Source organism: Geotrypetes seraphini, chromosome 3, assembly GCF_902459505.1.
Source record: "Geotrypetes seraphini chromosome 3, aGeoSer1.1, whole genome shotgun sequence".
NCBI classification, from domain to species: Eukaryota; Metazoa; Chordata; class Amphibia; order Gymnophiona; family Dermophiidae; genus Geotrypetes; species Geotrypetes seraphini.
Window position 1 is genome coordinate 346913193 of NC_047086.1, and position 21423 is coordinate 346934615.

General features: G+C 41.7%; 1 protein-coding gene across 5 annotated transcripts in view; it reads right to left on the minus strand.

Moving 5' to 3' along the window:
* The window catches only part of KCNH1 (potassium voltage-gated channel subfamily H member 1), a 487752-nt gene that overhangs the window by 257269 nt on the left and 209060 nt on the right, over positions 1-21423 (minus strand). The gene's annotated exons all lie outside the window — the stretch shown is intronic.

Consider the following 21423-nt stretch of genomic DNA (forward strand, 5'->3'; position numbering starts at 1 on the left):
GGGCAGGAAGTCATAGGCGACTAGCATCAGACTGAGAGTATAAATAAGCCCTGTCCCGTACATCATTATGTCCTGAAATTCCAAAGATTAACAGAAAAATGGAAAATAAAAAAACGCTCGGGAGGAAAAAAGAATTTGGAGCGCTTTATAACCCCAAACTATCAAAATTTCCTCAAAATTCTGTCCAGTAAAGATTAGAATCAACTGATGTGAAAAAAAAGATCATTGAGACGCTGTAGACATACTACTTAGCTGAGTCCCATTGCGACCAAAAAATGCGATGGGACTCGGCTAAGTAGTATTACATTGATATTCCTGCAGGGACAGGGACAAATTTGTCCCTGTGTCATTCTCTAATACTGAAAGAGTATGTGTCAGTGATCTTTGACCAAATTCATCAAGTATTATGACAAAATTTTTGATTTTAGCATTTTGAGACCTTGACCTGACTTGTTAAACACAGATCAAATGATGCCATAAAATGTTAAGATTTGGTATTTTGATGCTTTAAAACTTACAAATGACAAAACTGCTAAGTATGGATGCAGTACAAATGTTCTGTCAAATTTGGTTGCTGCTGTTGTCAGTAACCAGCGACTTCGAAGTCTTTTGACTTTGATCTGTTGTTTTAGTCAATCTACATGCTGACATTCAGTTATTAAAGTCTCTTCCTACCAGGATCTTTTCATATTCTTGAGGACATTTCACATCAAAGCTTGTCCTTTTCTGTCAGCGCCTGGCATCCCATCTGTGTCACTGTCACATGCCTTCAGACAGAGAATACCACTTCTGGGCCAGCTGCTTAGGTACGCTCTTGCATTTGCTTTAAGTTAGCAGAATTTCTTGACATACCTAAAATACTTAACAGAATATATAATACTAGGTATTTGTAACAAAGAGCCTATTTTAAACTGCCCACTAGAAGGGTGCGCCCATGTGAAATGTCCAAAAAGGGCAGTAATACTGTAAACATATAAAGCGATTGAGCACACATGTTGCATAGGACATGCAAACCAAAAAAGATACAAACCCCAGCCCCCTTGGATTGAATAGAAAACACATATAGGGCTCCTTTTACGAAGCTTTATCGCATGGGACTTTTCATCACGCGCTAGCCGAAAAGCTACCGCCTGTTGAAGAGGAGGCAGTAGAGGCTAACGCGGCCGGCAGTTTAGCGCACGTTATTACGCGCGTTAAACCGCTAAGGTGGCTTCGTAAAAGGAGCCCATAGACCTTTTATTCAATATATTCCTTTTATCACTAGGGAAAAAATTAGAGATGGCAGGTTATCACATTTTTTTTTTTCTATGCTGATGATATTACAGTCTTGTTCCAATTGGTTAATATATTAAAAGATATTAATCAGAAAATTTCACAAAGAAAAAACTAAGGGGTCCTTTTACAAAGGCGCGGTAGCGGTTTAACGCCCGGAATACCGCGCGTTAAACCGTCTGCCGCGCCTCCATTGACGAGGCATTAGGATTTTAGGCTGCCGTGGGGGTTAGCGCGTGATGAAATGTCTGACGCGCTAACCCCCGTAGCGCGCCTTGATAAAAGGAGCCCTAAGGGCATTCATCCTAAGGGCTCTCTCTCTAATTTTATTTATTTATTCAAACTTATTAGCTGCCTTTATGAAGAGATTCACCCAAGGCAGTGTACAGCAAGTCCAGTTTAATTTTAACAGCATAACAATAGTAAAATTATTAAATATAAACAAAAATGAGGTAAATTCAAAATAAGCAAGTTGAAAATTAATAATAGGGCTCCCTCCAATTATTCCGCAAGCAACTGAAAACCTGGCTTTTCACTAAAATGTAATTCTATCCCCCCTTACTCTTCTCTTCTATATATAAGTTCGTGTAAACCTTTTTTTTCTTTCTCTTCCTATATTTTAAGTTCTTGTAAACCGTGCCGAGCTCCACATCCATTGTTTTTATTATTTTAAGGCATTGTTTACTAGCGTTATGTGTATATTTTGGTACGGTTTCACGGTAGTCCTAAACTAAACTAAACCTTAAGTTTATAAACTTAAGGTTTAGTTTAGTTTAGGACTACCGTGAAACCGTACCAAAATATACACATAACGCTAGTAAACAATGCCTTAAAATAATAAAAACAATCCTCTTAGAAATATTGCATGTTTGTTTTGCTTATATACCATTTGAAACAAGATGTGTCCCATTCTTTACAACCTTCTGCCAGGGACTTGTGAACTGGATTGGCCCAGTATGGTTATTCTTATGCTCTTCTTCCCCATCGTGAGGCTTTTGGTAACAGAACCCATAGCAAAATACCAAGTGTGGAGTACACACCCTAATGGACTGGTAGTTACAGAATCCATTGCCCTGACACATTACTATGACTACTATTAATTATTTCTATAGTGCTACCAGACGCATGCAGCGCTGCACAGAATCACAAAGAAGAACAAACAGTCCGTGCCAATGTAACTTGGTTTTGTAAGCTTCTCTGTATTGAATTTTGAATTTGACCTGACATTGTTTTCTCTTATCCAGTACACTGCTGACTGCAGAGACTTCCGCCGAGATATAACATTTCCTTAGGCTCAAGCAAAGTTCTGGGTGTCACCTTAGACTCTTCTCTATCCTTCAACGAACATCTCCAATCCCTGGTGAAGAAATGCTTCTTCAACCTTCACATGCTAAGGAAAGTCAGACCCTATTTTCACCAAAAACACTTCGCAGTCCTAGTACAATCCATCATCCTCTCCAGATTGGATTACTGCAATTCTATCTACCTCAGCCTAACCAAGAAAAGCCTCCACAGACTTCAGCGGATTCAGAACGCCGCAGCTAAGCTTGTTTTCGCGAAAAGCAAATTTTGATCACGTCTCACCACTCCTGTCTAAGCTCCATTGGCTCCCAGTAATCCCCAGGATCCACTTCAAATGTGCGTGTCTGGCCTACAAGATCCTACATGGCATCCTTCCTGCCGTTATCCCTCTATCCTGGAACTCCCCAACCCCTACTTCCTCCAGATCCTCCCAAATTTTTAAACTATCCTTCTCTTCCATAAAAGGTATTTCCCATGTAGGCAAACTTGGGTCATCCCTCCCCTTTAGAATCACTGAGATCTGGAATAACCTCACCTCCCCTCTCCGAACCTCAAGCTCCCTCCAACTCTTCCGCAAACACCTAAAAACCTGGCTATTCTCAAAACTGTAACACTTCCCCCCTCTTAGGCCTCTCACCTTCCCCCATTACACCTAACTCTTTAATCTCTCCACTGTAGTTCCTCTCTCATCCTTCTTCCTGTAAACCGTGCCGAGCTCCGCATTCGTGGAGATGGTGCGGTATATAAACCCAAGGTTTAGTTTAGTTTAGGCTGGAAACTTTCTGTATCTCTGTGTACAATTATTGATATTAGTTTGCTGTAGACTTCATTTAACCTGTACAAAATCTCATTACCATGTCGCCTCCATCTGACCTGCTCTAATATTACAGTTATTCCAGAAGGACTAAAATTAAATCAACATCCCAAAACCTAATAGCAGAAACAGACCAGCAGACTGGAGATCATAGATGTGAAGATGCTAAGTCATCTTTTGGTCATAATCTGTAAGCCATTATCTATTTCTATTGCCATTGTCCTAAGGGATCTAATTTACCCGATGTCGGCTCCAACGGAATTGGAATAGCCTTCCAAGAAATGCAGTCCTTCATGGCCTAGCACCAGCCTGACTGCAGCTGGCCTGGGAGAGGTAGGAGGAAAGGAAAAGCTAACTCTCTGCCGGGACCCCCCCAAAATCTGCCTCTTTTGTCTGTATCAGTTAAATCCTGTTTATTTATCTACTTATCCACCCATCCTATTATTATTAAACTGACCAGCAGTGTACAAGAAGTTGAAGGTAGTTTACAAATAATTCAGCACAGCAGACAATATAAATGAAAGTTGCACTCCATTCTATCATGAACAACTAAGCCTTTACTGACTTACAGAAGGTCAAAAAAAATTGGTTCCTGGTGAATTTCCAGTGAAGCCACATTCCACAAGACAGGATCAAAAAATTAAATGCTCTAGTCCTCATTTTGCAAACCTTATTTGTGTTCGAGACACGCATAATTATGCATTAGTGGGGAGATGATGAACTAGGGACTTCAAAATTAATTGAGGGGGGTATAAGGCTATAGGTTCAGCTAGGACACTCAGTAGGGACAAAGAGGAAAGAAGTATGGTGGTTATAGAGGGGAAAAGGAATGGGATTTGTAAACCACCTTCTTATGGTTACACATTCAAAGCATTTTACATATATGCAGGTACTTATTTTGTACCCGGGAAAATGGAGGATTAAGGGCCAAATTCTGTAACCAGCGCCTAAAGTTAGACACCTATGTCGGGGGCGCCCAACTAGATAGGCGCCTATCTAAATTGAATAACAAGTTCAATTAAGCTTTTTAATCAGCACTGATTGAAACATAGGTGCCTAGAGAGGCCAAATTCCGCATGGAGGAGTCTCTAGCGAAGAACATCCAAAAAGGGGATAAATCCTTCTTCAGGTATATCAGTGATAGAAATAGAAACTCAGGCGGGATAGTACGTCTTAGGAGACCAAACGGAAACTTTGTAGAAACGGACTCGGAAAAAGCCCAACTGCTAAATGAATACTTCTGCTCAGTATTCACCCGCGAGGCGCCGGGACTCGGCCCTCAGCTACAGACAAGGGTTGACGCAGTTGACCCGTTTAGTAATTTCAAGTTTACACCGAGCGATGTCTACTGCGAGCTGTCCAAGCTTAAGGTTAACAAGGCAATGGGACCTGACAACCTACATCCCAGGGTGCTCAGGGAGTTGTGTGATGTCTTGGCAGAACTTCTATCCGCGCTCTTCAATCTATCCCTCAGTACGGGTCACGTCCCATTGGACTGGAAGACGGCTAACGTCATTCCACTCCACAAGAAAGGATCCAAGAAGGAGACGGCAAACTACAGACCGGTGAGTCTAACATCAATAGTGAGCAAACTAATGGAAACTCTAATCAAACGCCATTTGGATATGATCCTGAACGAGGAGAATCTACGGGATTCCCGTCAACACGGATTTACTAAAGGGAGATCCTGCCAATCCAACCTGATCAGCTTCTTTGACTGGGTGACAAGGAAGCTGGATGTTGGGGAGTCCCTGGACATTGTATACCTGGACTTCAGCAAAGCATTCGATAGCGTACCACACCGCAGGTTGCTGAGCAAGATGAGTTCTATGGGATTGGGCGATACCTTGACGAAATGGGTTGGGAACTGGCTTGGAGGTAGGCTTCAGAGGGTGGTGGTGAACGGCACCCCCTCCAAAATGACGGAGGTGATCAGTAGGGTGCCACAGGGCTCGGTCCTGGGCCCGATCCTTTTCAACATCTTTATAAGAGACTTAGCGGAAGGGCTGCGAGGTAAAATGACATTATTTGCCGATGACGCCAAACTGGGCAATGTAGTGGGCAAAAGCACAACGGATATAGATTCAATGCCCGACAACATGATGCACGACCTACTACTACTGGAGCGCTGGTCTAGGTCCTGGCAACTCAACTTCAATGCCAAAAAATACAAGGTCATGCACCTGGGCAGCCAAAATCCATGCAGGACTTATACCCTTAATGGTGAGATCCTAACAAAAACTGAAGCAGAACGAGACTTAGGGGTGATCGTAAGTGAGAACATGAAGACTGCCAATCAAGTGGAGCAAGCTTCATCCAAGGCAAGGCAAATCATAGGTTGTATTCGCAGGAGTTTCGTCAGCCGTAAGCCTGATGTAATTATGCCATTGTATAGATCCATGGTGAGACCCCACCTGGAGTACTGTGTGCAGTTCTGGAGGCCGCATTACCGCAAGGATGTGCAGAGACTTGAGTCGGTCCAAAGAATGGCCACCAGGATGGTCTCGGGACTCAAGGATCTCCCGTACGAGGAACGGCTGGATAAATTAAAGCTATACTCACTCGAGGAACGCAGAGAGAGGGTGACATGATCGAGACATTCAAGTATCTCATGGGCTGCATCGAGGTGGAAGAAGATATCTTCTTTTTCAAGGGTCCAGCGACAACAAGGGGGCATCCGTGGAAAATCAGGGGCGGGAAACTGCACGGGGACACCAGGAAATTCTTTTTTACTGATCGCTGGAATAGTCTTCCACTTCAGGTTATTGAGGCCAGCAGCATGCCTGATTTTAAGGCCAAATGGGATAGACATGTGGGATCTATTCAAAGTAGATAGGTAGGGGAGGGTCATTGGGGTGGGCAGACTAGATGGGCCGTGGCCCTTATCTGCCGTCTATTTCTATGTTTCTATCAAGAAAGCACAATTCTGTAAGAAGGCGCCTCTAAAAATTTAGGTGGTCTTAAAAAAAATAAGCGCTTTGCATGTTAGGAATGGGCGTGGCTACATGATAGGCACCTTCTTACAGAATCACTGCTCTTAAGCATGCTTAAGCGTTCACATGGGCACCTAACTTTTAGTTGTTTCCTAGAGCGGGCCTATTTAATGGACGTCTCCAAAATAGGTGCCACTCAGCGTGATTCACTAAACAGCACCCAATTTTTCTTGAATCACACTGGACAGTGCCTATACAGGTGCCTAACTTTTGGGTGCTTCTTATAGAATTTGCCCTACAGTGACTTGCCCAAGGTCACAAAGAACAGCACTGGGATTTGATTCCACAACCTCAGGCTGATGAGGAAGCATATCAAAAGGACAGGAGGCCCTGGAAAGAGAATTAAGAAAAAGCAGAAAAGAGACACTGGGACTAAAGCAATGCTCAGACAACAAATGTAGAAAAAAGTTTTTCTGAATGTATTAATTGTAATATGTCAGCTTTGGGAAATGTGTATCTCTGATATCTTTCATTTCAGTTTCTTTTACTATATGACAGGTTTTCTATGTAGGTCTGGAAAGTTTTTACTTTTTACAGGGTTTGTTTACCATAGCTCTGAAAGAGCTCCCCACCCTAGTCCCAAGTACCATAATTTTTCTGCCCAGTGCTAGCTATGTCACTGATTTGAACATTTAGCAGCAGTAGCAAACCAACTGGGAGGCACAGAAGCTCAAATTAAAATCTAGGAAATCTGGATCATTGTGGTTTAATCAGAGAAATAGGGTATTGACAGTCTGCCTTGCATCAAAGGAGAAAAAATAATGCTCAAGGATGTGGTGGTGAATAGACTTTACACAGATGTGTGCAGATCTTTTTTATGATGTGGTCTTCACTTATGTTTGAATATTATCTATCCGTTGCACCCATTTGTAGAAAGAAAACATTTGAAAACTATGAACATGTTTTGGTGACAATTATGTCTAACATCATGTTCACTTATCATCTCCACCTTTTGTCTATTCCTTAATTAATTAATTAAAAATTAATTTTAATTTGCTACTATTCCTTCTAGAATTTTTTTTTTTTTTTAATTAAACCCCATATAATTTGCTTCCCTATTGTTTCTCTCTACTAATCCAAGTTTCCAAAGTTTTATTAAAATGTGATATACTGCCTAAAAATTATCAAAGCGGTTGACATCAATCATATTTACAAAATTTTAAAATCTAAGGGGAGCATACTTAAGTCTAAGCACTAACAGAACTTAAAGAAACAGCTAGGGAAGAGGGGAGAAGTACAATATAGGATAGGAGAGAACATAAATAATAATAATAATAACAGTTTATATGCCACAGGACCGTGAAGTTCTATGCGGTTTACAATGATTAAAAATGCTACAAATTGAGTAGAACTGACAAGTAAAACTAGTGAATAGCAGCTCTAGAGATCAGTTAAAGTGGGAAAGATTGTACAAATCAGCTGGCTAAGTACTCCAGGAACAGATATGTTTTTAGATGTCTCCTAAATTCCCCATAAGTATTAGCATGCATAAGTAATTGTTCCAGGTCTTTACCCCATAATGCTGCTTGATATGAGAGAAGATGTTGATGGTGACTTTTGAATTTGCATCCTCTAACCGGTGGGGATATAAAATTCAAGTGTGGGCTTCTCTTACGTCTGTTGGTTGGGAAGGAGAAAAGGTCATTTATATGTTCAGGGGCTAAACCGAACAGTACCTTAAAGCAGAAGCATCCGAACTTAAACTTCACACGTGCCTCCATCGGCAACCAATGCAGGAGTCGGTAGGAAGGAGTTACATGGTCAAACTTCTTCAACCCAAAAATAAAGGGTTAGTAAATAAGGGGGGAAGGATGCTCTTCCTTCGGTCATTTTATTCTTTGGGCGGAGTTACATATTGTAGGCGTCTGTACATAAGAAAGTTTTAAAGTTTTTTTTAAATCTGTCAATATAGGTCTTTTCATATAAATGCAGGGTTAATGACTTCCAGAGAGTTGGTGCTGTAACTGAAAATATTGTTTTCCTGGTGGAGTCATAGAAAGTATGTGGTAGTGAAGGGATATTTAGGAGATGTTGACTACTGGAACGAAGGGGGGGGGGTGAAGAGGGTGGGGAAAGTGCACCACCATCCTGGGCGCCTCTCACCCTCACTACACCATTGGCCATTGATATGTTTCTAAGTTTGTGCTACAATTTCCAAGACAGCAGGAATATAAAGGAAAAGAGGATGAGACTTGACATGCTGCTTTTCCTGTGTGGTTACAATTAGAGAATGACACGGTGACAAAATTCATCACCGTTCCCGTCTCCGCGGATAACCGCGGTAAACAATCTTCATGTCATTCTTTAAGGAGAGAGGGAAGAATCAGAGTATGAATGGCCACAACCATCGACCCGCAAGCTTTGCTTTGAAGAATGCTGGTGTAGAAGGTTGAGATAGACACTACAGAATGACAGTCTCTGGTATCCAGAGCAGAGATTGTGATGTCATAATGCCTCATTCCACCAGTGCCTAAGAGCCAATCACATCAGTGATGTCACAATGGCTTCATTATCCTTGGCTCACATAAGAATCAGAGTATGAATGGCCACAACCATCGACCCGCAAGCTTTGCTTTGAAGAATGCTGGTGTAGAAGGACCACGGTTGAAATAGACATTAGAAAATGACATGGGATTATTTCCCACAGTTGAATTTTGTCACCGTGTCATTCTCTAGTTACAATCAATGTGGTTTACGTATTTTAGACAGGTACTTTTTTTAAGTGCTAAGTGACATGCCCAGATTCACAAAAAGCTGAAGCGGGAATCAAACTCACAACCTCAGGGTATTGAAACAGCTGCTCTAACCACTAGGCCACTCCTCCTTATTCACCTGGATAACACTGAAGCTGTGCCCAATTTATTTACCTTATGCTTGGTTCTGGCCTTATGTACGTCTGATTCTCACTGGTGCTATTCATGCATGGATAACATTTGCTCAATTCAAGACTGGTACTATTTATGTCTAGCAAACACAGACAGTAATCGCACCTTTTTTTTTACATTGGCCCATATTCTATAAATGGCGCCCTAACATTGCCTAAGAGGAAAACGCCATTTAAAAGTTCTTTTGATATTTCCAGGCGCCTATCGGTACCTTAAAAAACAGCGTCAGAATTGCACCAACATAGGCGCCATACAACACCTAACGTCACGGTAGGCGTGGCTAATGCTGGAAGCGACGATAGGCGTCATAAAGCGCCTCCGTAGACATGATTCATGTCAAAGATAGATGGCCAGAAATGTAGACCTTAAAAACCTTGGTCTACCTTTGCCGGAGGCACGATTCTCTAAATGGTATCATCCACGACTGACGTGCGATCGGTTGTCACTTTTAAGGCAGCTGCCGACTGGCGCCGTTTAGAGAATCTGGGCCATTGTCAATATTTATTCAAGGGCAGTACGGGCCCATATTCGTACCTGGTTCACTTTGATGAGATTTGGCAAAATCCCTTGATAAAGTACTATCTCCCCTCCGTTTGACAGTCTCAGTGCATCCCATTAAAGTCACTGCCCTTTCAAGAATGCTGCCACAAACAAGGAAAGGCTTGGGACAGCATAAATTCTACTGCTGGGAGCTTTGGACTCTTATAGATTTTGATAAATGTACTCCTCTTTTCTGTATTTATTTCTGTAATGCACTGCTCTGTAATGAATTGGAGGTTTTGTGTTGTATCAGCACCCTTGTAATGTCGAGCCTGCACTGTGTGTCGAGTCTTAATTACAGCACAAGACATCAGATATATATCAGTCTCCCATTTAGAGCTGTCCAGAGTTAGTATGGTGGCATACTGAAGTCTGCAAAGCAGGAAAATAATAGAGGGTAGCTTAATTACAGTATACGTATATTTAAAAACTGCACCCCCACGATCATTTTCTTCATATTGTATCTACTCTTTCCCGATGGTCTACTCGGGCAACTCTGATTTCTCTTGCTGGCCTGGGACAGGAGGGAGAATCTTTCTTAATATTTCCACAGTGTCGCTGTTATGCTAGCAGAAGTTGTCACAACAAGATCAAGCCTCAACCCCAGAGAGTGGTAGAAATCTGGAACGCTGTTATAGGAGAAAACACCCTCCAGGGATTCAAGACAAAGTTAGACAAGTTCCTGCTGAACCAGAACATACACAGATAAGGCTAGACTCAGTTAGGGCACTGATCTTTAGCCTAAGGGCTGCCGCAGGAGCAGACTGCTGGGCACGATGGACCACTGGTTTGACCCAACAGCGGCAATTCTTATGTTCTTTATATATTTACCGGTAATTTTAGCAGAATAGATAGAAAACACTAAGTACGAGTATAACAAACTATCCATGCTAAAAACAGTAAAGAGCTTATTAATGTTTGACATTTGAAAGTATTCTGGGATACTTCATCTATAGCTGGTATGTAAGTTTCTTAACTCACCCCCCCCCCCCTAAACACACACTTTTTAAAATTTCAGATTTTTTTTAACAGCTTGACAAATTATGCAAAACATTATTTTGTCTAGTTATTATACAGATTTAAGTTATTGGAAATATTTCTTATAAATTATTTATTTATTTAAACTATAATATGTAGATGATGCCTGAGTTATTAAATCAAAATTTATAAAATTTATTAGCTCCCTCCCTCCCCCTTTTACAAAGCCACATTAGGCTTTATTATTAATGATCGTGGTGGTATTAGCGCCGACACTCATAGAATTCCTGGCTGGCTACGTAATTTATCCTCCTGTCGCTGTGTGAAGAATCCCAGGAGTGGGAGTCGGTGGTTGTGGTCCATTTGACCAGCAGCCAGATTTCCTTCAACGGTTGAGGATCTGAGCAATTTCTGAGGCAGAAATCCTTTGCCTGCAGCCAGCCTGATTCAAACAAACAGGCACCTGAAGTCACAATGAGTACTCTCATTATACCCTATGGGGAATATTGGGGGGGAGGGGGGGAGAGGTCTGAAATGTGGAGTTTTTGTGGTTAGTACTTGGATCCCCTTCTTCTAAAATTGTTATTTTTTTATTTTTGCATGTAGCTCCAGTGGTCCATTTTTGGTGCAAATGTTTTGATGGTGGTCATCCTGGATTTTTAATGATCTGATTTTAAACTCCTTTTTACCACTTTAAAACCACTCATTTTGACAACTGACTGCCTCCGATGGATGCCCTAGGCCTTTCTTACCCCGGATCCTGCATTGGTTGCACAGAGTTGACGGTTGAGAAGCGGCCATGTTCCATGTGCTGTGAGGTGAGGGAAGAAGGGGAGGGAGTTTCAGGCTTGGCCCCAGTCAGTCCTCTAAGGCCTTGAAACCCCCCAAATACTGGATGAACAGGTCAAAGGGGAAGAGATCTTGCTCAGATGAACCGACCAGTGATGGGGCTAAACACAAGCACATGGTAACGGAAGATGCATCGTCTCTTCTCTAATCTAGAGTTACACAAGGAGTCTCAGGTCCCCCAATGCAAGGCTTCTCAGATTTTGCCAGCCTTTTATGGAAAGCCTATCTAACAGGACTGGGAAGTGCTGCACTGCCTACGGGCGTGCCTACACTAAGGGGGATCCTTCTCCCAAAAAGGTGTTCCTGCCTCTAACCACACTGGTTTCCGGTCTTAGTAACCCTTCAGAGCAGGATTGGGATGATTGGAAGTCCCTTTCCATGCCTTGGTTTTCACTGGGCTCTTCTGTGATGATGGATAATGTGGGATCCCTTTCAGGATTCAGTATCCAGGGGGCAGGTGTGGCAGCAGATCATGGTGATGATCCCTTCATGCATTTCAGGTCAGCTTCAGTCTCCCATGTCATTTCTGATGCCCTGTTTATACAGAAGCTCAATGCCCAGCAACCTTCCACCTCACAGTGCTCCATCATGTGTAGCACTAATGCACAGACAAACTTTTTTCTGGCTCACCTGGATCTTACCTCTTTGATCACTGACCAGTGGGAAAATCCTGAAGGCTCACTTAAGGTGGCCAAAACTATGTCTTGGCTCTATCCTATGGCTCCGGCCTTCCAGCAACTGTTTGTCCATCCAAAGGTGGATTCCACAGTGACGCAAGTGACCAAGCGTACCTCCTTTCCTAGTGAAGGTGGAGTGATGCTGAAAGACACATAGGACCGTAAAGTGGATGTGATCCTGAAAAGACAAGTTTGAAGTACTGACTTTGGGTGTTAAAGCTGCAGCTGCTGCCTCCTTCGTGGCGTGTGCTGTTATACCAGACCGCGCATAAGTCCCTTGGAGCTTGGGGACTCCTTTCCCCACTTGTTTAAGGAGGGCATGGATTATGCGGCCTTTATCCATAAATTTCTTAGTCCACATGAACCTATAAGAGCTTTAAGTTCCTCTTCTCAGTATTTACTTCATATACCATCTTTGAAAATTATTAGCACATGTCGGGCCAGCTCATTCGCAATTATGGCCCCTACAATATGGAATTCCTTACCTCTTCATATTAGGGCAGAAAACAACTTAGATAAATTCAAGGGAAATCTAAAGACCTACCTAGAGATGCGTTTGACTGTTAAATAGATTTGGTTTACAGCCAGAGTCATCCTTTAATCTTTGCTCCCTTCTTTGTATTCTTTACTTCTAATTTGTAGTTCTCCCCATTTTCCTATTGCTTCTAGTTGGCTATGTATTGTTTTATGAGTATTTATTTATTTACTGCCTTCCTCTTTTTAATTATAGATTGTAAAATGCTTAGAAGTTTTGATTTACGTTTCATCAAAATTTTAATAAACTTACTTGAAAACATCATTAGAGTCCTGGGTAAGTTTCAGCTTACTCCATTTCAGCCTGCAAGATGCTCTGGATCAGACAGTGGGCGGGTGACTCTGCCTTCAAGGCCACTCTCAGCAGATTACCCTTCAAGGGCAGATGCTGTTTGGTAAAGAGCTAGACAACCTCATGGCCAGTGTGGCAGATCGTCGCTCCACATCCCTCCCAGATAGTAGAAGCAGTTTTCATACCTCCAGTTGAACTCTCCAATTTTCCTCTGGCTACTTCTCTCAGAGGACCTTACAGGGGTCCAGACAGAAATCTGGTGGTTATCAGCACCAGCAGTCTGTGGGTTCCCACAGTGGCTTGGCCTCCAAGAAGCAGCAATGACACCAGGAGGACAGCTGATCCTCCTCATTTTGAAGGGCTACTGTTAACATTCAGGGACAAATGGGAACAGATCTCATCTGATCATTGGGTCAGGAGGGGCACAGGATTGAGTTTTATTGGCCCCCTCCAGATCTGTTCCTTGACTCTCCAGCCAGATGGCCGGAAAAGTAGGTCACAGTCTGAGTGACAGTGCAATGACTCTTAGACATTCGTGTCATAGAACCAGTTCCTGAAGAAGAATCGGGCTCAAGCAAATACTCTTTTTACGTCATAGTGCCAAAGAAAGGCACAGAAGACTGGAGGCCCATTCTGGATTTGAAGTCTCCAGTGACCTGCTCCTGGCCAAATCCAAAGGTCACTACTCCATCCTCATCCTCTTTGATCTGTTATCAAATAGCCCATTTATAATGACAGCATTGGGGTGATTATTGACCATGCCAAGAGGTGTACAATTTAATGGGATGGAGGGAGAATGGCTGAAAGTTTGACTAGGGTGTCTAATACTCTTGCAGCAGCCCTGGAAATGTGGATGATCAGATTTCTGAAAATAATAGGAGCTTATATTATTCTTGCAAGATGAATCAATCATTATATTCTCATGACAAATGATTCTGTCTTAATGCCTGTCTAATGAAGAAACTGCCTTGAGTGAGCAGAAAGTTCATCAAGATCGGGCAGGGAGATAACTACAGTAAGGTTAGGCTGTGTGTGTCTAATTAGCTTTCCTTAAAGATTTTATTTAGAAAGATGTGACAACTTTATAATCACACTTGCTAGAGGTCTGTCTACAATTCACTGAAGTATGTGGGGCAGGGAAGAGGAATTCACTAGTGTCAGTAGTAGCAGTGAGAGCCTTGTTTTCTCCAGAGTAAATGGCTCATTTTGCACAGTGTGAAAAAAACCCCCAACACACCTGTAAAGTAAAATGATCGTTTTCCATTGTTTTCCCTCACAACTTCCTCAAAAGATGGAGCAAATCCCCCCCCCCAAAAAAAAAAAAAGATTTAAAGAAAATCACGAGCAATCAATAAGGTTTTACATGATTATAATGGAAAATTAGATCAAAGCTGTACACATTATTAAGAATACTTAAAAGTGGAATTGTGAGCATAAAAGCAAGGCAGCCCTACATAAAGCCCTATGGTACTTGCAAATGACCAAAATTAACCTTTCAGGTTGCCTCATTAAGCATTAACACTGGATGCACTATCTAGGGATAAGATCTAGAGCAGGAAGTTTAACACAGCCTAGCAAATGAAGCAGAGCTAAATGACTGTACACCTCAGGACATTTAATAACTGGCCTTTATGGGTTATATTAATATACACTACTGTTTCCTTCAACCGCATCTCTCCACACCAGCCTCCTAAATCTGGTACTTGTCATGGTAGAGTAGCTAGAATTAAATTTCTGGGGAGCCAGCAATTTATATAGGTGGGCACTAAGCACTCCATTTCCTTTGCTTTTTCTTTCTTCCTGCCCCCCCCCCCCCCCAACAAACATTTAGGGCTCCTTTTACAAAGGTGCGCTAGCATTTTTAGCACATGCACCGAATTAGCGCGCACTACAGCACACGCTAGCTGAAAGACTACCGCCTGCTCAAGAGGAGACGGTAGCGGCTAGCGCTTGCGGCTTTTTAGCTCGCGCTATTCTGCATGTTAAGGCCCTAACGCACCTTTGTAAAAGGAGCCCTTAATAACATAGTAAATGACTGCGTTTTCCATCCAGTCTGCCCCAACAGTCACATTTATTATCAAGGCAATGTTGAACCAACAAATCAGTATATTATTACATTTTACTTTCCAAGTTCTGCAACAAGATGTCTTCCCCTCCCTCTGAGATATGCAAGACCTATACTCAGATTAGAGCACCTAGTGTCCCTAACCTAAGCACCATTTATCGAATCTGGCCCTTAGTGCAGATTTTAACAGTGCCTAATTTGGGATGTGATTTAGCAAATCTGGCCCTATGCATAAAATTGTGCATGCAAATGTATAGAATTAGGGGAATAATGTCTAATTACATATACATGGATGGAGAACAGCTAAGACATGAACATGAAAGTAGGACTGTAAGTTATATACACCCCTGCCACAACTACGTCAGTTTTATGGATGGTATATTGGTGTGTAAATGTAAAGAGGCCACGAAACCGGGTTACACTACTATTCAATAATGGAATTAGGGTACTCATAAGAGCATAATAGCCATAATGGGTCAGGCCAATGGTCCATCTGACCCAGTATCCTGTCTTCAAGGTGGCCATGCCAGGTCACAAGTACCTGGCAAAAACCCAAATAGTAGCAACATTCCATGCTACCAATCCAGAGCAAACAGTTGCTTCTCCCATGTCTGTCTCAAGAGCATACCATGGACTTTTCCTCCAGGAACTTATCCAAACCTATTCTGAGTTTAAAAAATATTTCCTTCTGTTGCTTTTAAAGGTATTTCCCTTTAACTTTATGGAATGTCCCCTAATCTTTATAATTTTTGATGGAGTAAAAAATCGATTCATTTGTACCTATTCTATACCACTCAAGATATTGTAGACTTCAATCATATCTCCCAGATGCTTTTATGAAAAAAGGGGCTTCACAGGCTGCATCAACGCACCTAAAAAGGAGGTGCACACTTACAGAATTGATCCCTTAGTGCAGTGGTCTCAAACTCGCGGGCCACATGCGGCCCGCCAGGTACTATTTTCAGGCCCTCGGTATGTTTATCATAACCACAAAAAGTAAAATAAACAGTTTCTTGATCATATGTCTCTTTAGCTATAATTTACAATATTATTATTAAGACTTAGCCAAAACAAAAGATTTGTAAACTATAAAGAGTTTTACCTCATGCAAAATTGTCATTTCTTTAAGAAGACATTAACTATTTTTTTCTGCGGCCCTCCAAGTGCCTAAAAATCCAAAAGGTGGCCCTGCAAAGGGTTTGGGTTTAAGACCACTGCCTTAGTGCCAGTGAATAGTCCTCTTACTGCCTTTATATTATCTGGAGAGTTCCAGGGCAGTCCAGGGCGGGGCTTGTGCAGGGTTAGAGATTAATTATCCTGTTAGCAGCAATATTCAACAAAAAGGATGTCCTAATTCTATTCAGTTAGCTTTCTGGTTGGCAGTCTCAATATCACCACTAACCAGCACTGAATATCCTGATTATATTTAACCACAGCAGCCAACGTTAAAAAAAGAAAACATTGAGAGAATAGACTTTAGCAGCTTGGTTCCTTAATTAGCTACTGTTATACAGCTTGTTTTCTGCAATGTGGCATGTGTGCATGTAGGTGCTAATACTTAAACAGACAGATTGCAAAAAAATATCAGAATTTAGTGTGCATGTGTAAGTGCTAGAAGTTGCTACACAAGCTACTGAGTGATGCTGCTCTTTTTGGAACATGTATTCTTACAAGAAGCTTGCCCCAGTTACATGTTTAGGGAAATACATGAGTATTTCCTATGGACCTATCAATACTTTGAAGAAAAATGGGGAGACCCAATGATCCGCAGTGAAAACAATCCACCGATGAAAACAAAAACAAGAACTGTGGATACAGATGTTCTGGAGATAATTTATTAAACACTGACATATAAAACCATGAAAATTCAATTGAAAAAAGTACAATGATAAAAAAAATACTGTGATAAAAATCCAACCGGACCTAATACTTTACAATTATAAAAGGCTCCACATTCACAATTTCCCACTTTGGGCTCCTTTTACAAAGCCGCGCTAGAGCCTTAATGCGCAAAATAGCGCGCGCTAAATTGCCGCATGCGCTAGCCGCTACTGCCTCCTTTCGAGCAGGCGGTAGATTTTTCACTATAGCGCGCGCTAACCCGGTGCGTGCGTTAAAAACACTAGCGCACCTTTGTTAAAGGAGCCCTTGGTTTTGGGTCAGATTGAATAAATGGCACTCAAAGTTAGGTGATGGGATGATCTACACTAGGATATTATTTTGTAAAGGGCACTCTGCGTGGAGCGTCCTATATAGAATATTAGCTTAGCATGCATTTTAGGCAGATTCTATAAACGGTGCCTAAGCATGCTTACATTGTAAGTGCCACTCTGTGCAGCTGCCAATCAACCGCTAGGCGCTGCTTTTATAATCACACCTCGCAGCGTCAAAATGGACTTAGGCTTCGCTAGGCGCTGTTGAAATAGGTGCCGGTACATTAAGTCAGGTTTAACTGGGTCTAAAGTACCAGTCCCTAACTTGGACACCTAGCAACACCTAAGTCAATGATGCCTAATCTCTGCCCCTAACCACACCTACTTTTTAGGTAGGCATCATTAGGCGTGGGAGGCATCACTAGACGCCACTCTGAGTTCTGCATGGAACTCTTGTTTTTTGTGTTTTTTTAAATTTATCAATTAACTTCAATGGCACGGTCAATTACCATGTTATTTAAGCTAATTAACATAATTTGGGTAACACACAGATTTTAGTTAGGCGGCACTAGGCATCTGCGATCAGGGCGCCTAGCGACACCTAACGTAGGCGCCGGTTATAGAATATGGCCCTTCATGCCTAACTTAGGAACACAGAAAGAGAAAAATAAAGGCAGATGAAGACCATATGGCCTATCCAGTCTACCCATCCATGCCACCTACTATCCCTTCCTCTCCCTTAGAAATCCTAAGTCCTGGTCCCAAGCTTTCTTGAATTCAGATTCAGCTTTCACTCTACCACCTCTACTGGAAGGATGTTGAATTCACCACCCTTCTGTGAAGAAGTATTTCTTCAAGTCACTCAAGTCTTGCCCTTTCACCCTCATTCTATGCCTCCTCATTCCAGAGTTTCCTTTCAATTGAGATTTACCTGTGCACTTATGCCACAGAGTTTTAAGTATCTCCATCATATTTCCCCTCTCCCACCTTTCTTCCAAAGTATACATATTGAGATTAAGGCCCAAATTCTGTAACCAGCGCCTAAAGTTAGGCACCTATGTCGGAGGTGCCCATCTAGATAGGCGCCTTTCTAAATTGAATAACAAGCCCAATTAAGCTTTTTAATCAGCACTGATTGAAACATAGGCGCCTATCAAGAAAAACACGATTCTGTAACAAGGTGCCTCTAAAAATTTAGGCGGCCTTTATAAAAATAGGCGCTATGCATGTTAGGCGTGGGCGTGGCTATGTGTTAGGCGCCTTCTTACAGAATCACTACTCAAGCGCTCAGCTAGGGGCCTAACTTTTAAGTGTGCCTAGAGCTGACTTATTTAATGGGCACCTCCAAAATAGGTGCCCCTCAGCGCGATTCACTAAACAGCACCTAATTTTACTTGAATCACGCTAACCAGTACCTATATAGGCACCTAACTTTTGGGCGCTTCTTATAGAATTTGCCCTTAAGTCTGTCCCCATATTCTTTATGATGATCATTGACAATTTTAGTAGCCCTCCTATGAACTGACTCCATTCTGTTTATATCTTTTGAAGGTGTGGTCTTCAGAATTGTACACAATATTCTAAATGGGGTCCCACCAGAGTCTTAAACAAGTTGGCCAAAGGCTGGTGTACGAGGGGCCGCTGAAAAGTTCTCAGCCCAACCAACAAGCGAATGATGTGGAGCCATGAAACTTACTAGTTATTCCACACTTTTCTTGTCACTTTTCGTTTCAATGAGGAAAATGCATGGGGAAACCAAGCCATTGTGACATCACCAATGAGGTTGGCTCTTTAGCATTGGTGGAATGAGGCATTATGACATCACACTACAAGGGGCTGCAGAAAAGTTCTCAGCCCAACCAAGAAGAGAATGATGTGGAGCCATGAAACTTACTAGTTATTCCACACTTTTCTTGACACTTTTCATTTCAATGAGGCAAATGCATGGGGAAACCAAGCCATTGTGACATCACCAATGAGGTTGGCTCTTTAGCATTGGTGGAATGAGGCATTATGACATCACAATACAAGGGGCTGCAGAAAAGTTCTCAGCCCAACCAAGAAGAGAATGATGTGGAGCCATGAAACTTACTAGTTATTCCATACTTTTCTTGACACTTTTTGCTTAATTTCATATCACTGAAATGAAAAGTATCAAGAAAAGTGTAGAATAACTAGTAAGTTTAATGGCTCATCATTCTCTTCTTGATTGGGCAGAGAACTTTTCAGAGACCCCTCATATTGTGATGTCATAATGCCTCATTCCACCGGTGACTAAGAGCCAATCTCATTTGTGATGTCACAATGGCTTGGTTTCCCTATACTCGTGCCCATTTACTAGATGCATTTGCCTCATTGAAACGAAAAGTTGTCAAGAAAAGTGTGGAATAACTAGTACGTTTCATTGCTCCACATAATCCTCTTCGTGGTTGGGCTGAGAACTTTTCGGCGGCCCTCGTAAATGCTCATGCCAAACTGATGGCAGTTAGGTAGGGAAAAACAGGTATTCTATAACATTGTGCTTAATTTCTGGGAATGCCTCTGACCCACCCATGCAACCCTCATAGATGCCCCCTTTGGAGTTGCACACTATGAACTTCAGCTATGCATGTTATAGAATAAGGTGTAGAATAGATTTGCGCATAACACCTAATCAATGCCAAATAAATGCTTTTTAACTCCAGTAATTTCACAGTAACACAGAGAATGATGGGAGATAAAGACCTGTACGGTCTATCCAGTCTGCTTACCAAGGTAGCCAGAGATGTGCCCATCACTCTATATAGGCCCCAGTATAGAGTGGCCAATTGTTTGTTAGTGTCTAATTAACAAATTAGTTTACATGTGGATCTAGGATCTGTGCCCAGATTTTGGGTGCCCTCTACAGAACTAGTGTTCTGTGTCATTTTTTTGACAGCAAAATACCAACAAAATGTCAGCTATGTTATTAATAGCATTAACTCTTTGCAGAAAGAAAAAAAAAATGTATGTGCTTTTTCCCATGTTCTTTCTGAAAGAATATGCACTCTTAATGATATTTGCTCCCGTAAAAAAAAACAGAAAAACAACCCATTCTTTCCCACAAATCAAAATTCCCCTAAACAACATGGGGAATGATACAAAGCAAACATTTGGGGGACTGCGGTCCCCTGAAAGAGGTTGATAGTTGTTGGCATGGTCACCACTTCACTTTAAACATGCAGCCTGTTGGTTTGCAGCTATATGTATTCTCAGTAGAGCTAGTCTTCTACATGCCAGATTTCAAAATCCACATATAAGTTTAATCAGGGTAATTTTATAAAGGATTTTTTTTGCAACCTGCACGTAGGTGGCCAAAGTGTATGTAGAGTTGCATTTACATGCATTGCTTGTAAAATATGCGTGTACGTATGCATGTGAAAATTTTTACCTGTTCCTAAGCATGCAAAAATGTTCAAAGATTAAACATACATGCAATTTTTGTCTTTACTCCTAGTATTTTATTAGGACACAAATAGGCATGTAGAATAACCCATTGGCACGTGCTGAGTGGTTTCATTTCACAGCTAAACATATTTGTGTGTGTGTGCGTCATTTCGCAGCTGAACATGTGTGTCTGTTCACCTTTCATTTCAAGGTTCCCATCCCCCCCTGCACTATGATTGCTTTTTAATTTCCACGAAAAAGAGAGACGGTAAGTCCTGTCATATTTCAGCTCTCAGAAGAAATATGATAATGCAGGCTTCTAACTCTGCTTAAATGCTGCGATTATCCTTACCCCCAACACTCAGCAGTCTAATTAGTAACTTCTATAATTATAGAAAAGCTTCAGCACTTGCTGTACACAGTCAGCCCCTTCCGGAGCTCAGTGAGCAAACAGCAGTACTGCACAGGTGAGACTGAGGGAGCTAGAGAAGCCATCAATCCAGCTCCATGTATCTTTCAACTGTAGAGCTTATCAAACAACAGGTTTATTCGCAAAACATTAAAAACTGCAATATGTGTTGTTTTTATTCACTTTTTTCTTAGATTCACTGAAATTTTTCTTGTTGGTTCTACTGCTTTAAAAGAAAACAGAATGTATGTGAAA